Raw genomic sequence first — 16,260 nt, 5'->3', positions numbered from 1 at the left:
TTAGTCGATGCTGCGGTTTTTTTTAAAGAAAAACAAAAATTAAAATATTTTTAAAGTTCAATATAAAAATTAAATAATTAATGAAATTCGTTTAGGTGCAATAAGATAAACAAAACAATCAATCATTAAAACAAAGCAATAGAAAATCTATTTGAACTGAATATGGCATCTTCGTTTTCATATTCCATCATAAAACAGCATGGTCGACAAAATAGTAATTCTAAAGAACTAATGGAACAGCACGTTAACCGCAGGGCGGGTTGCGCGCGCAAACCGCCGCCATTTCTGCCTGCAGTCGTCTCCAGCGCGCCCAGCTCGCGCCATGCGTCCTAAAACATAATACAATTACATAATAATATTACACTTTTTGTAATTATTATATTTACTAAAACGTCAGTCGGAGTGTTCATTTGTGATTTACATTCTTGGATAAAACGACGAATGGATATGCAATAGGTATGTACTACATTTAACGCTACGATACGCTGTTGTAACATAACGTAGTAGCCTGCTCTATTTTTAATATAGTTTCGATTCTTGTTTATGGTAACATTTGTAGTATTTATTCTTTTAATGTTAATTTTAAGTTGTATTCAGTTTTTCATTTATGAATAGAGGCTTTGTTTTATTGGTACGGATGTCACTTGAAAGACTAGATGATATAAAAGACATCATGAACGATAAAATAAATATGTAATCTGTGGTTTCTGCGGATGTTCTTTTTCTTTATATTATTTTTGTCGCGTTTATGTTTAAAATGAAATAATAAAAATTCTGTTTCTTAAGGGTTCTATGAATTATCCTTAAATTTTGTATATCATAATAAGCTTAGTAATTACTTTTGCTTCTTCCGTGAATTTAAAACCTTGACCTAGAGTTATAATAACACCAATAATTATAAGTTGATTATTTAATTACGTATTATTAAAACTAAATTCGTACTTGTGACAACTAAGTATATTACAGTTAACTGCTGTATGAACAGTATTAAAAGTAAATTAGAAAACGAAGTATTTTAACATTAACTGTTACTAATGCCGTATCCCGTATATAACAGGCTGAGCAGATCTAGTGTTAAGACACCGTAGCTCAAGCACAGCATAATTTTCGAGAGATCGGCGGCGGCATAAAAATATTAAATTTAAAACATATTAATTATTATGTCAGAATATGAAAATGTATCCTTTATTTTACAAAAAAAATGTTTCATAGACAACAACGTTTGACACACTGTTAACACGATGGGTGTGGGTTCCGTTCCCGTTCTGAGGAAAGAATTATTTTTATATTCTGATTTTGCTAATAATATAAAACGTGGCGTTGACTTACGACACTCAACACGAATGAATGACCTTTAAATTGGTCGGTCCTTCCACTAATTTTAGTTATTTCCAAATCAATAGATACTAAACAAAATAAATTAAAAATTGTATATTTAGTCATTTATATTAATTTCACTTCGTTGAACTTGACCTTCATACATATGGAATACAAAGTATATAAAGGTATACGAGTGACAGCGGCATTATTTTCACGATTTTCAGACAATACGTAATAACTCCAATTAAGAAAGGAACTCTACACCCCGTTCCCAGCGTGAAGCTGAAAAAAAAGAGTGGGTAACTCAACGCCGCGATTAGCTTCTTGTCTTCGGAGATTGGAAAAGAAAATATAATATAGTTTATTTCCGTGAGAGAGTGAGTTTTCTTATTGCTTCCCGCTTTATAACTATAGGTAGTTAGGGATAGCTAGAGAGAAGAGTCCACTGTCGTGCCAACCAACCTCACTATACTTGCACTCCGGCGGATCCTTATGCCTTTCATATGATATTCCTTCAGTATCATTGAATTGAATATAGTTTTCTCGACAGAAAGTCGAAGTGCAAGGAATCTAAGGACTCAAATGTTTTACCACTCATTCTTGCTTCATGAATTCGATAGTAATTTAATCTTACAAGTCAATTTTGGATTTTAGGGACTAGTAAAGTAGCCAGTAGTAGTAAGCCTTTAGCTTGACTCAATTATCGAGCTTTCAACATCCATCAGGTCCTCCCCATAAGGATATGGCTATAATGAAACATCGTGACCCAGTGGTTAATACATTTTACGAAATGTCCATTTTCCACAAGATCGCTTGGAAGTATCAAGCTGAAATGAATGTTAAATTCCTTCGACCTGGAACCCTCGGTGGATGATCCCAACTTGCAGTTAACCGGGTTTTTTATAATATTTATTACTGTTCGAGTTTAAAAGTTATCGCAAAAGCTTCAAAATCTGTTGGGTTCTATTCGCCATAGATCAAAAACTACATCTATTTTGGGGGTACATTGTCATTTTATGGCCGGAAGAGAATATTGTACGTGATGTAATAAAACAATGTAAACTATGAATATACAGCTTTGTGCCATACAAGCGTATCTACTTATATGTATCGCTTTTTGTTATGCTAGTAATCTTTATTAACAATTTTTTTATGTATACATATTTCTGTTACACTGTCTGTCATTATAAACATGATAGCTAAGGGTTTGACCCTCATTTCAGGGCGGCCTTCAAATCGATAGAACCGAGAACGGAATCTAATATGTGGTGGAAAAATAACGAGAAAAGTTAAGCGTGAAGCAATAGTAGTGGGATACTGTGTGAAGTAAAAAAAATGTCTTTGTCTAATTCATTTGAAATGTAATTTAATCCCATTAGTAGCCCAGATCACCATGTGATCATAAAAAATAAAAAATGATAGACTAAATATTAATAGAAGAATCATTAAGTTATTGATTTTAAATATTTAAAACATGCTTTCTACGATCTAAACTGTGGGTTTACTGAAAAGCGTCCTTAGGTCCCATCTCCCACTACAGAGACCTCGATTGTGTCTTATTGTTCTCTTTTTTACGTATAATTGACAAGTTACATAATGATAAAAGTAGGTGAAATTAAGCTTCGTTTTAATTACATAGTTTCAGTTCGACCTAATTAATTAAAATAAAATACAATATCAATATTACAATAACGAGGCCGTAGTAGCGCAGGAGTACGTGGGATTGTGATTGTGGGGTCGATTCCCACTCGCGGGAATGAATTATATTGATTTCTTTGTGTTAACATAATACCACGATGTTGGTGGTTCCCTACTACGAGTATATGCGGGTTATGGCCTGAACCCAAAAAAAAAATACAATAATGTCTATAATTAAAATAGTACAAATATTTGAGGCCGTCATGGGGCAGGGGTCCAAGTCCAAGTTTCTTTACTCTTATAACCAGGTAAAGCACGGCGTTGAATTCCGCCACTCAACATCAGCAATGCCTTAAGAATTTGGCTGAAAATGGGGAACAGAAGTATCTTAACTTAGCGTCTTAGCTTCCCAGCCAGGTTCCCTCTACCATACCATACCATAGCAAGATATGCTATGTGCGGGATACAGCGTGAAGCTATATAATAAAAATAATGGAAATAATAGAATATTACAAATGCATGATGCGGAGTTCGCGTTTATTTCCACGAGTAGATTTTAAGTGCATATGCGGGTTGAGGCTTTATTTCTATCTTTTCGTGTGCATTCAACATTTTCTCCAGGTTTTAGTTAGCTGAAATAATTTTAACATATTTTTTTTCTTAATATATATGTAACACATATTTCAATGTATGTTTGTTTAGTACTTTTGGGCGAATAAGTACTTGTAAGCGCGGCGTTGAGTTCTGCCACTCAACACACTTTGAGTGGCTTTACTCTAGATTCCTTCTGCCTATTCCGGTATATGAGCGATACAGCGTAAAAATTGAAAAAAGATTGCCATCACATCTTTCATATCAATTACAAGAGAAAGCAGATGAACCACTTGAAACCAACTGATAAATCAAAAAATCAATGTCGCTTTGAGATATTTATTCTTTTATCCATTTTATTATTGGTTCTGCTGACGTAAACACTCAACGGCATTAAACACTGAGACCCTCGTGGAGGGATGACGCGGCTCGCGAGGGCGCCGGAGGCTACTCAGAAAGAATCATTAGCTTAATGATTGTTTCTAAAGCTTTCTAACAATATCACTGTTCTTGTTAGTTTTTTTATACTTGTATGTTTTATACCTATATTACATGTACAAACAAACAATTTTGGTTATTGTATGGTGGATTTTAGACTTCTATAGTTTTATGGGGTCGGTCCTTAGGTTGTAGAAAGTTTCTAACCATCTTCTCTATTATTATTTAACGACGTGGATTGTGCATCTTGAAAAAGGGCTATTGAAATAAAAAAACATCACAATTTCGAAAAGCCTTCTTCTAAAAGGAAACAAATTCTTCATAATATGAAATGGACTCTGAAACTCAGCTTATAACCAAAATGATCACTGACCACGAGATATATGTGTAGTTTAAAATAAGAAATGCAACTTGCACAAGTACGATTGTAAATCACGTTCCGAGTAAGGAATGTTTTCTGTACTGTAGCTTCTCAGTGTCCGCTCGGACAGTGCGGATATATTGCAATTTTGTTCCAGCTTTTATTAGCCACCAGATTATATTTTGTAGAGTAAAACTTCTGATCTATTTTAAGTTGGAATTTGTTTTTTTTTTTTTTATAAAAGTCTTGCCTTGAGTGCGTCGTTTTTTCAGGTCAGGGCTGTAGATTCGTTTTGTTTTTTTTTAAATTTATTTAAAAGTGAGTCAATTGTTATTGATTTAAAGTATTATTTTTCAATTTTTGGATTCTTCATAAATTTTTGATATTATTTTCATACGACTGACTATTTTTTTATATTATTTAAACATTTTTCTACTTCTACTATCTCGTTCATATTAAAGAATTAATGTGTATCCAGTAAATATCAACGAACGATATGGATTCAAATTGACAAATCAAATATACTTTCTCAGTAAGTTCTCGTTACATACAGTTCTGGTATTCAAATTAATGTATACAAAATTAAGTAATAAATCCAAAAGAAAAAAAAAAACTTTAAATATTTCGCTTCTTCAAGCAAATTCTTATTCAGGTACCATGAAATGGGAAGAAATTTCATCTTGCTGGTACATTGTCCAACGTTTATACACCAAGGATTCCGTCCCGATTAAATACAGTGCAGTGAAAGGGTGATATTATTCACAGTGGCGCAATCACGAATAGCATTATGCTCGCGGCGGTATTTTCTCTGACGTTGCGGCTGCAATTGTGCATAAGACCGCCCTGCAGTTGGGCTGTGAGCTTCATGTTTGCGATCCCGTCATGATTAACTGCTTCCAGGCTGTGGGGTTTGTGTTTTAATGTTAAATCTACCCTTGTATATATTGTTAGAAATTTATTAATTGAATAGGATTGATGGATATTTTTTATTGGTTGTCTTGTTTTTTAGTGGTTACGTTGTGACGCAATGGGACAGGGTATGATTACGTTAGTGAGCGTGCGGGTAATGGGTTTGATCTCCAATCGAATCGGGGTTTTTCACGCAAACAGACTTGACGGCTACCACTAGTATAATATATAAGGCACTTTGCGTTTAATTGGAATTTCTATGTGAAAATTTTTATTGTCTTTGTTGAATAACTTATTATTTAGTATGTCCATAGGTACTATTGTCTTATAAAATGCGAAGCAAAGGTATATTAAAATGCATTTTAGTTGACGATAACATAAATAAGGTTTTTGAAACAAGAAATAAAGTAAAATTCATTATATCGAAGCGATCGATGTATGTCAATCTCATACCTATCCTTTCCATGAGGAACACGATATGACTTTTCAATTTGTGTTATTGAAAACAGAAACACACTCTTCACTTATCGTTTTTAATTTTATTTTTTATAATGAACACGCATACCAGGAAACGTTTCTATAATATATTTAAATAATATTTGATTAAATAAAAGTCAATCGTTTCTAAAACTAAAAACACGCTTCTTAGCCAAGGTTCCATCAGCCATCTTCAATTCCATTACCAGACCAGCTCAATGGTGCCATGAAATTGTATTATAATGGAACCTACATTTAATTGCCAAGTTTCATGATGATAGGTACAACAACTAGAAGTGCATGTCATTAAAATCTTATTACATAATTTGTTACAGCGACCTAATAAAAGCGTGTAAAGAAGTATAGAATTTTCCTTTCCTAATAAAATTTAAGAGACATTTTGAGTTGCATATTCATTGCCGTATTTGTTCGGATTTGGATATTTTTAAAGACGATGCTAAAAATATATGTCAGTCAGGATTTTAATATTAAATAATGTGCGGACTACAGAAAAAATATCGAGAGACTTCACAATGTATTCCATATAGCAAGGCAAATGGTTAGATTTCCTACGCCTAATAGGGAAATTAGTGATATTTCGTTCCTCATTTTTCCACCCCATTTCCCAGACATCGAGTGTTGAGTGGTGGAACTCAACGCCACGCCACGCTTTATCTTGTTACTAGAACGAAGAAATGAAAATAATTATTTTCCCTGAATGGGAATAGAAGCTTGTTGAGGCATGACATTGACATCTTTAAACAGGGAAAGAGTTCTCTTTAAAAGAGCAATATAATGAAGTGAAAGATACTGTAAGATAGAAAATTATGTTATAAATCGTCGAATCAATTATAAACTTGTCATAATATTTAGAAAATTTAAAACGTAGACGCCGATTACAAATTTATTACAGACGACGTGGTGGAATAAAGAGACATGAATAATTCACGGGAATACAATCAGGACGGGCATTCCTCTCGAGGGTCGGGAGCTGTTATTGTTTCAGTTGCAATGTCTATAGATCGACTATAGAGGGAAGACAATGTGGTAGAAATATATCAGTTTTTAGGTCAGATCGTGATAGAGTTTGTTGGGGCTGAGGAGATTGGTGAAACAAGTTTTCGGATTTTTCAATGTTAAAGCACCTGAAAAATGATATTTCTTGTTCTTTCTCTTCCGCTTCACGCTGTCTTCCACACATTGCAGGGTAGCGAGAGGGAACCTAGTGTTAAGACACTTCGCTCTGCATTAAGATGCTTCCGTTCCCCACTTTCCACCGGATTCTTGAGGCATTCTTGAGTGGCGGAAATGAAATCCGCGCTTTGCTCATTACCATTACGGGAGTAAAGATATCAAAATATAAAAAAAATCATTCTCTGAGTGGGGATTGTATTTACAACTGTCATTTTTATCATTGTACGCCCGTGCCACTGCGCCAAGACAGCGTCGAAAATTGATATCAGTGAAAATATTAAGTCAATGTGCTAAAACGAAAACTTGAAGTTTTATTAAAAAAAACTTAAATTTTAAAGAATAGAATAAGCAAACATTTCCATATAAACAGATAAGATAGTGCTTGATGTATAATTTATTCTGAAATGTGTGGTCACGAAATGTCTGTATAAAAACATGTAATTAAAATATCAATGGTCGAAAAATATTAGCATAAATCTTAATTTTTTATTTTCTTTTTGGTTTTAACTTCCTAATTTTTACCGTATACGCCGAGGAAACCTAGTGTTATTTATTTATTTATTTTATTTATTCACTCTGTTTCCTGCTTTCGAGACATTGCGTGTTAAGTGACGGAACTCAACACCGCCCTGTGGCAAAACCAAAGCTACAAGAGGATATAAAAATAATACCCTAAATGAAAATTGAATGCCTAAGCCCTTTTAACTCTTTACTTTATATTATAATACATTTTTTTCTCTCCCTATTTATTATACAGTCCGAAATAACAAAAGGTTTGTTTCATACCAGATTCCATTGACACGCTTGCTTCATTAATTACGACGGATTAGACTCTTTGTTCGTAATTGTTGCGTTCATCTCAAAGAGGAATGTAATGGTACGGAACGTGTACCTTTTATTTTGCCAGCTTTTTTAAATATATATTTGTTTCAATTAAATTTAAATGGAAAGAGGCAAGTGGTGTGACTGAAAAACGGGGTAGGGGTGTGGGTTCGATTCGATTGAGGAAATGAAGTATGAAATTTCGCAATAAAAGACGCGACGCATATAGAATTCAGCGGAAAATTGGAAATAGAAGTGTCTTAATGGGACGGAGTGTCTTAACATTAAGTTCCCAGGTTGCCTTTGCCTACTCTGATTTTTGATTAAAAAAAAATAAATTAAAAGATATAGTTACTTACTTGAAAACTAAAACTTTTGCTCGGTTCGTTGTATTATTTATTAGCATAGGAATAATAACGAACGGCGATTTTGCTTTAAGTTAATTAGGTTAGTTGTTTTTGAAAATATATTACAATGAGAAGAGAATTGAATGAGAATGAGAGGAGAAATTAATTATTTTGTACTGTAGTACCCTGGTAAAGTGTGGGATGAGATTGTCCTATTAAAGACATAATGCCTCGAAAGGCAAAAAGTGGAGAATGGTGTGTCTTAGCACTAGGTTCCCTGTGCCTACTCTGTTGTATGCATGATACAGCGCGAGGCTAAAAACAAAATTATCTTTATTTTTGGGTACCCGTTGCCGTTTACGAGAAAAAAGGTTTCATTCTGTATTCCGATTACAGCAGTCTAACCAGAGTAAACCTGGGAACATAGTGTTTAACACTCTGTTCCCATTAATACAGTTCCGTTCCCCACTCTTCGCCGAATTCTCGAGGCATTCTACCACTAAACAGGCGGACCCCAACGCCGCAATTTATCTTACCACACAACGTTACGTATCTAAATACAGCTAATGTACATTTGTATATAGTGTACCAGTAATACAAACAGATCGGTATCTGCGTGACCTCCGCCATTAACGAAATGCAACTCGCCACGAGCTCTCTCCGCTGGCTTTATTTATGTATGTGGCTTTGTTTCTTAGTAGTACGCAAATGCTTATATATTTTATGTAAACGAGACGTGATTATTACTAACTGTTTCTTGTGAAGACCTGTGACCTTGTGAAGAAGAGAACTGTACTATTAAATTTAATTATTATTTTTGTTTTAGCGTGAAGCTTGTATGGAGCTTGTGATGAGTGAAGCGTGCTTGTTGAATTTGGGAAACTAGTGTTAAGACTTTCGTTCTCCATTTTGTTGCACAATTCTCGAGGTGTTGTGTGTTGAGTGGCAGAATTCAAAGCTGCGCTTCGTTTTGTTTTTAGAGATAAAAAATGAAAATATTTAATTTTCTCGATGAAATAAAAAAAATCGAATCGGAAAAATAAAGGAAATCGAACGTCAATCGCACGTCTGTGCCCCTGTGCCAAGACTGCCTCTTTAATATATCATTACTAGCGGACCCGCGCAGCTTCGCTTGCGTATTTAAGGGTGAATTCTAATAACCCATGAAACATGTGTTCAATGAAATATTTTTAAGAGTCTAAATTTCAAATTTTATAAAAATCGGTGGCGATTTAAAGATTTTTCCATACAAACTTTCAACCCCTTATTTGCACCCTTAGGGGGTGAATTCTAGAAAACCATGAAACATGTGTTTAATTATAGACGTTTAAGAGTCTGAATTTAAAATTTTATAAAAATAGGTGACGTTTTAAAAAAAACCTATACAAACTTTCAACCCCTTATTTGCACCCTTAGGGAGAGAATTTTAGAAAACGATGAAACACGTGTTCAATTAAATACTTTTAAAAATCTTAATTTCAAATTTGATAAAAATCGGTGCCGATTTAATTTTTTTTTTCATACAAACTTTGAACCCCTATTTCACCGCTTTAGGGTTAAATTTTTTCAAAATCCCTTCTTAGTGGATGTCCAGATTACGAAAGTAAACATCTGTCCAAATTTCAAGTTTCTACCATCAGCGGTTACGGCTGTGCGTGCGCCTTACCTCAGTCAGTGAGGACAAGTCCTTTTATATATATAGACTAGCGGACGCGCGCAGCTTTGCTTGCGTATTTAAGGGTGAATTATAATAACCCATGAAACATGTGTTAAATGAAATATTTTTAAGAGTCTAAATTTCAAATTTTATAAAAATCGGTGGAGATTTAAAATTTTTTCCATACAAACTTTCAACCCCTTATTTGCCCCCTTAGGGGATGAATTCTAGAAAACCATGAAACATATGTTCAATCAAATATTTTTAAGAGTCTAAATATCAAATTTTATAAAAATCGATGGTGATTTAAGAATTTTCCCATACAAACTTTCAACCCCTTATTTGCACCCTTAGGGGGTGAATTCTAGAAAACCATGAAACATGTGTTTAATTATATAAGTTTAAGAGTCTGAATTTCAAATTTTATAAAAATTGGTGATGATTCAAAAAAACCTATACAAACTATCAACCCCTTATTTGCACCCTTAGGCGGAGAATTCTAAAAAACGATGAAACACGTGTTCAATTAAATACTTTTAAAAATCTAAATTTCAAATTTTATAAAAATCGGTGCCGATTAAATTTTTTTTCCATACAAACTTTAAACCCCTATTTCACCCCTTTAGGGTTAAAATTTTTCAAAATCCCTTCTTAGTGGATGTCCAGATTACGAAAGTAAACTTTTGTCCAAATATCTCGTTTCTACGCACAGCGGTTACGGCTGTGCGTGCGTCTTACCTCAGTCAGTGAGGACAAGTCCTTTTATATATATAGATATACTAGCGGACGCGCGCAGCTTCGCTAGCACACTTAGGGGTGAATTCTAATAAACCATGCAACATGTGTTCAAAGAAATATTTTTAAGAGTCTAAATTTCTAATTTTACAAAAATCGGTGGCGATTTAAAAATTTTTTCATAAAAACTTTCAACCCCTTATTTGCGCCCTTAGGGAGGGAATTCTAGAAAACCATGAAACACATGTTCAAAGAAATATTTTTAAGAGTCTAAATTTCTAATTTCATAAAAATCGGTGGCGATTTAAGAATTTGTCCATACAAACTTTCAACCCCTTATTTGCACCCTTAGGGGGATAATTCTAGAAAACCATGGAACATGTGTTCAATTAAATACTTTTAAGAATCTAAGTTTTAAATTTTATAAAAGTCGGTGGCCATTTAAAGATTTTTCCATACAAACTTTCAACCCCTTATTTGCACACTTAGTGGGAGAATTCTAGAAAACAATGAAATACGTGTTCAATTAAATACTTTTAAAAATCTAAATTTCAAATTTTATTAAAATTGGTGCCGATTTAAATTTTTTTCCATACAAACTTTAAACCCCTATTTTACCCCTTTAGGATTAAAATTTTTCAAAATCCCTTCTTAGTGGATGCCCAGATAACGAAAGTAAACATCTGTCCAAATTTCACGTTTCTATCATCTGCGGTTACGGCTGTGCGTGCGTCTTACCTCAGTCAGTGAGGACAAGTCCTTTTATATATATAGATATTATCTGTATCGGAAAAAAATATCTTAACATTAGGTTCCCAGGTTTCCTCCTCCTTCTACTAGTTATTAAAATTAACAAATACAGTGACATTTCGAAATATCCAAACCTTGTTAGTAAATGAAACAAAAGAAAAGTATTTTCTTTTATATTTAATGGTAGAGACCGTTCACCCCAAACGGAGCCGTGCGTGTTGATGTGTGGTTGATGTAAATAATTAATACTGTATGTACTACGGCCGAAGTTAAAAACGGCTTAATGTACCTACATATGCCACTGTTGTGGAGACGTAGACTATACTCTGTAAACGAGGTAGTTATTGTTTCGATTCCCACTTGGGGTAACGCAGAGAGTAGTCACGACTCTTCGTTCTCCTCTTTTAGCCCAAATTTAAGAACACCCACGCCACGCCTTGGCTTACCAGAGTGGACATTGCAAATAAATCATTGCCCAGGTGGAAATTGAGTCTACAATCATAGCGCTTACAGTCAGAAGATGTCCAATTGTGCCATGCCACTCGGTTTATAGTGATTGGGGAAAGAGTAGTTTTGAGTTCCATTACTAACATGTACGCAATGGCTATAAATAAATGAAAATAAAAAACCAACACAGGGTTTTACATAATTTTTTTTACATATTAAGTATCCACTTTTTTGTTCTATAAATAATATTGCTTTTAACCCAAAGGAGCCGAGATCTAAACGCTTCTTAATAATTTAGGCAAATTGACATTGACAGGTGACATGAAGACGCTAAGTGAAGTTTATTAACTTTTTAATTCTTATTAGCAAAGGGTTTGTTATTTTGATCCTAACAAACGAAAAGATGTTGAATTGATATTATACTTTATATGATTATTTTTTTACGGCTTCACGCTGTATTCCGCATATTGCAGGGTAGGAAGAGGGAACCTAGTATTAAGAAATGGGTTCCCCACTTTCCGCCGATTCTCTAGGCATTGCGTGTTGAGCACTTTGCCTGGTTATCAGAGCGAGAAAACAAAAACTTTCAATATAATTCATTCCCTCGACTGGGAATCGAACCCACAACCGTCGCGTTTACAGTAACACGCTGCGCCACTTTATATTATGCCCTAGATATTATACGCTTTAGGCTTCAAAGTGAGCTAACAAAGGTGGGCTAAAAGTTAAACATGAATTTGAAAACATGGAATCAAGATTGTAGAGGTTGTGTTCAGAACTTTATATTTGTTTGATGTAATTATAATTTGGATAATTATGTTACTTTTAGTTATTTTTAGTTTTTAGCTATTTGTTGAATAATTATAATTAGGTTGTTTTTACTAAGAAGACTTGTTTATATTGCTAAAAATCGACATTTAAATAAAGGAAATCAGTATATAACTGCGTATTGCCTGTATAGTCACATAGATATTTTTTTATTATAAAAAAATAAATAAAGACAAAATATAATACATATGTTCCATATATATAAAGATTTCTGAAATGCTACGACGACACTTTTTTTTACTATTACTTCTCTTACAGCAAAGAATATAAAAATAATATTGAATGAACATGTGAATGATACTACAGTATGGAAATTTCGTGTTGTCCAAGAGGTTTAAAATCCTCTTGCATTTAACAATGAAGCTTAATAGGAGATACATGGAACCGTAAAAATACATAGTTCTTTGTATGTACTTATATATGTACATATGTACATTAGCAAATGGTCTATAAAATAAAAGGTTTTCTCTGTCTACAAAGATATATAATATTGATTTATTAACAACAGAATATTCGCATCGGGCGGTTCATTACTTTCGAGCCATTGGTTTTAGTTTATTCACAACTGCTCGCTTTATGCGATCGTGAGAAACGAACACGTTTCGTTATACTATAGGTGCCTTAGGTGGAACCTTTTTTTTCATATCGGCCTTTATTTTTATATTGTGTTATGTTATTGCATTATATGAAGGTTGGCTTACGCAAAGTGACTGTAAATGCGATAGCATGTAGGTTCGATTCCTATTCGAGGAAATGAATTTATTATTTTTATTAAAGTGTGTTTCGTAACCAGGCAATGTGCGGCGTTCAGTTCTGCCACTCGACACGGAATTTCTCAACAATTAGGCGGAAGGTGGGGTTAGGAAGTATCTTGATAGAAACAGAGTGTTTTAACACTAGGTTCCTAACAACACAGCGTGAAGCTAGCTGGCGTGACGTTTACTTTGTCTACATAACAATATGCGGAAATTGCGTAAAACTATAATACCTATAATATTATACAGGTGTTGTTTGATTTTCATAGTAAAACAAAGAATGCTATCAAATTGCCATATGATATACCTACATTATTTTAAGCAGAGGGGAGAGATTTTAATAGAGGGAACCTAATGCTACGACACTCAATTCTGGTAACGCTAACGTTACCAATGTTAGCGTTACCAGGGTGATGAAATAAAAATGATAAATTCCTCCGAGTGCTGCTCTCAACCGTCGCGATTATAGTCGCAGTTTTGTGCCTCAGCGCCATAGCTAGTCCCAGAAATTACTTGTCTCTTACTTTCTATTTACCTACAGCATAAAAATGGAAAACTCCATCACGTCCTCTTAAATACCGTAAAATCTAGAACTAGTTTTACATTTATATCGAAACTATACAATAAACTCTTTAGCGCTTAAGAAATTAAAAATAAAGTTTTCCACGAGAGACGAAGTTCTGTCGATGAATTGAGTAAAACAGTTCGTGAAATCGAAGAGCGATCGCAAGAAGCAAGCAGACGGTGCCAAGTTTCTGTACTTGAATCGGTAATAAGAAGATGTTTCAGATGGATTTATAATGGAGTAAGCAATTCGTTAATGGATGATTTGGTTAAATTTTGTGTGAACGTAAGGAGTGTAAAATTATTATTAAAATTTTGGAAAAGGGGCTTCTTCGTAGATTGTTTAAGTTTTTTTTAATAGATAGGGTGATTTTGCGGAATTTAACGCCACACTATTTGTGAAATACAAAACAAAATTTGTGAAAACAAATTCCCATATTCGCCAATATATAATGTGAATAAAGATTTAAGAAGCTATCCTCCATATTTCGGAAGTCCACTTATAGTCAAGGTAATATAATACATTTCAGCTTTACTTTTTTTCTCTTTTAGCAGTTTAGGCAGAGGAAACCTAGTGTTAAGACTCTTTGTTTCCCATTTTTAACTGATTTTTTGAGACATTTCGTGTTGGTTGTGATTTGCGTGGGAAAATGCGAACCCGCAACCGTTGCTTTTACCATCACTCTCACTGACAACACGGAATCCCACTCAATACATTTTTTATATTACTTAATAACATTGAGTGAAGAAGCATCCGGTTTAACAAAAAATACGAGTACAAACGTAAAAGATTTTTATTTTTCCAAATAATTTTTTAAAACATAAAATGGCTGAGAATTTAATAAAATTCACTGTTTTATTTATTTTTTCCTTTTTTTATTTGCATTTTACTTCTTCCGGTGTACAGCCTTTGTTCTTTCATCTGTAGCTTTGTTTATTAAAGCGTCTTTAAAGTATAGAGAGAGGGTTTTTAAAATTCCTTATCGCTTGAAATGTTTGTATAAAAAATTGTACTAGTTTTTATATTTTCGAGATGTATAATTATGATTATAAATGAACAAATATTTTATTAAATATTTGATCGTTTGCTGATATTTTTCGGATTAATTTAGGATTTCATATTTATTTTTCAGCTTCACGCTCTATCCTGTAAATAGCAGGATAGGCAGAGGGATCTCGGGAACCTAATATTAAGTCTCGTTCCCATTAAAATACTTTCCCGACTTAACGCTAAATTCTGGAGGAAATGGTACGCAACCCTCGGTGTGCGAGTCCCACTCGCATTTGGCTGGTTTTTAAGCTTCGTCTACTATTTGACCTAATAGTAGACAGTAGATTTTAGTATTTAGGGGAAATGAACATATTTCAAATATAAGTATTAATTTGAATATGAAACTGGAACCCATAACCTACATAATAGTATCTATCTATCTAATAGTACCATGACGGCGTTCAACTCCGCCAGATGAACGTTTGCGTTGAATTCTCATGACATCATCAACGATCTTGATAAGATGGCTGGCTCCAGCTAAATAAAGCTATATTTTCCAGCCGCGAATATTCTACAAGCATTCAAAACTTGCATTTTAGAAATCCTTTTGTTTTCTCTACTGATTAGTCTTCCACAGACGGCCTAGTTTCCCCCACATCGGCCGCTTTGTTCTTTTAAGCACCTTTTACCTGCAATATAGTTCTGGCAAGAAACATTGCTCGTATACTTACAGTCGGTATTTAGTGTTTGAGTCGAGTGTTTTTATGCCTTAATTGGTAAAAAGTTTTTTTAAAGTTTCATAGATTTGGCAGGTACTTTTGAGTTTTTAATTGAGAGTTGGAAGTTGAGTTGAGTGAGACTCATTAGACAAATTTGTAGAGACGGTTGTTTAATTCTTGTAATTATTCTTGTGTTAATTTAACCTTTTTTTGTACGTTTGTAGGTATCTTTACGTGTCGTGCGATAAGCCATATAGTATGCAATTTTTATATATGCTGAAAGTCCGACTATGGCTAAGCCAAGTTTGAATAATATAATTCTGTAAGGCAGTAAATATTTCTATACAGTACATTCGCATACCCACTGCGCCCGTCACCTTGAAATATAAACTATTGACTATTTCATTATAATGTTACCACGCAAATGTTTAATACCTACCAACACGGTCATACTGAATGCAACGATTTTGGTTTAGTTACTTTGTTAATGTTTAAAAATATGAATTTTCTTCGCTTCACGCTGTATCCCGTACATAGCGTAGTCAATGGGAATCTAGGAACCTAGTTTTAAATTACTTACATTCCTCACTTCCCAATATCGCAATATCTCCAGGTGTTGCGTGTCGAACTGCAACTGAACTCAACGCCGCGTTTTGCCTCGTTGCCCGGGGACGAAATGAAATTATTGAAGATTTTATGCGTGGTGCAATAAAAACA

General features: G+C 33.9%; 1 protein-coding gene across 4 annotated transcripts in view; it reads left to right on the top strand.

The window, feature by feature from the left end:
• Nucleotides 1-300: 300 nt before the first annotated feature.
• Nucleotides 301-16,260, top strand: part of Nrx-1 (Neurexin 1) — a 122,436-nt gene continuing 106,476 nt past the window's right edge. For all 4 annotated transcript variants that reach the window (XM_085188990.1, XM_085188989.1, XM_085188988.1 and 1 more), the window contains exon 1: nucleotides 301-456. The gene's annotated coding sequence lies outside the window, so the exon portion shown is untranslated. The remainder of the gene's footprint in view (nucleotides 457-16,260) is intronic.

Source organism: Heliconius melpomene, chromosome 8 (assembly GCF_056956725.1).
Source record: "Heliconius melpomene rosina isolate 202511_hmr_F chromosome 8, ASM5695672v1, whole genome shotgun sequence".
Taxonomy (NCBI): Eukaryota; Metazoa; Arthropoda; class Insecta; order Lepidoptera; family Nymphalidae; genus Heliconius; species Heliconius melpomene.
Note: the sequence above shows the minus strand (reverse complement) of the source record. Positions and strands in the feature narration are given on the sequence as shown.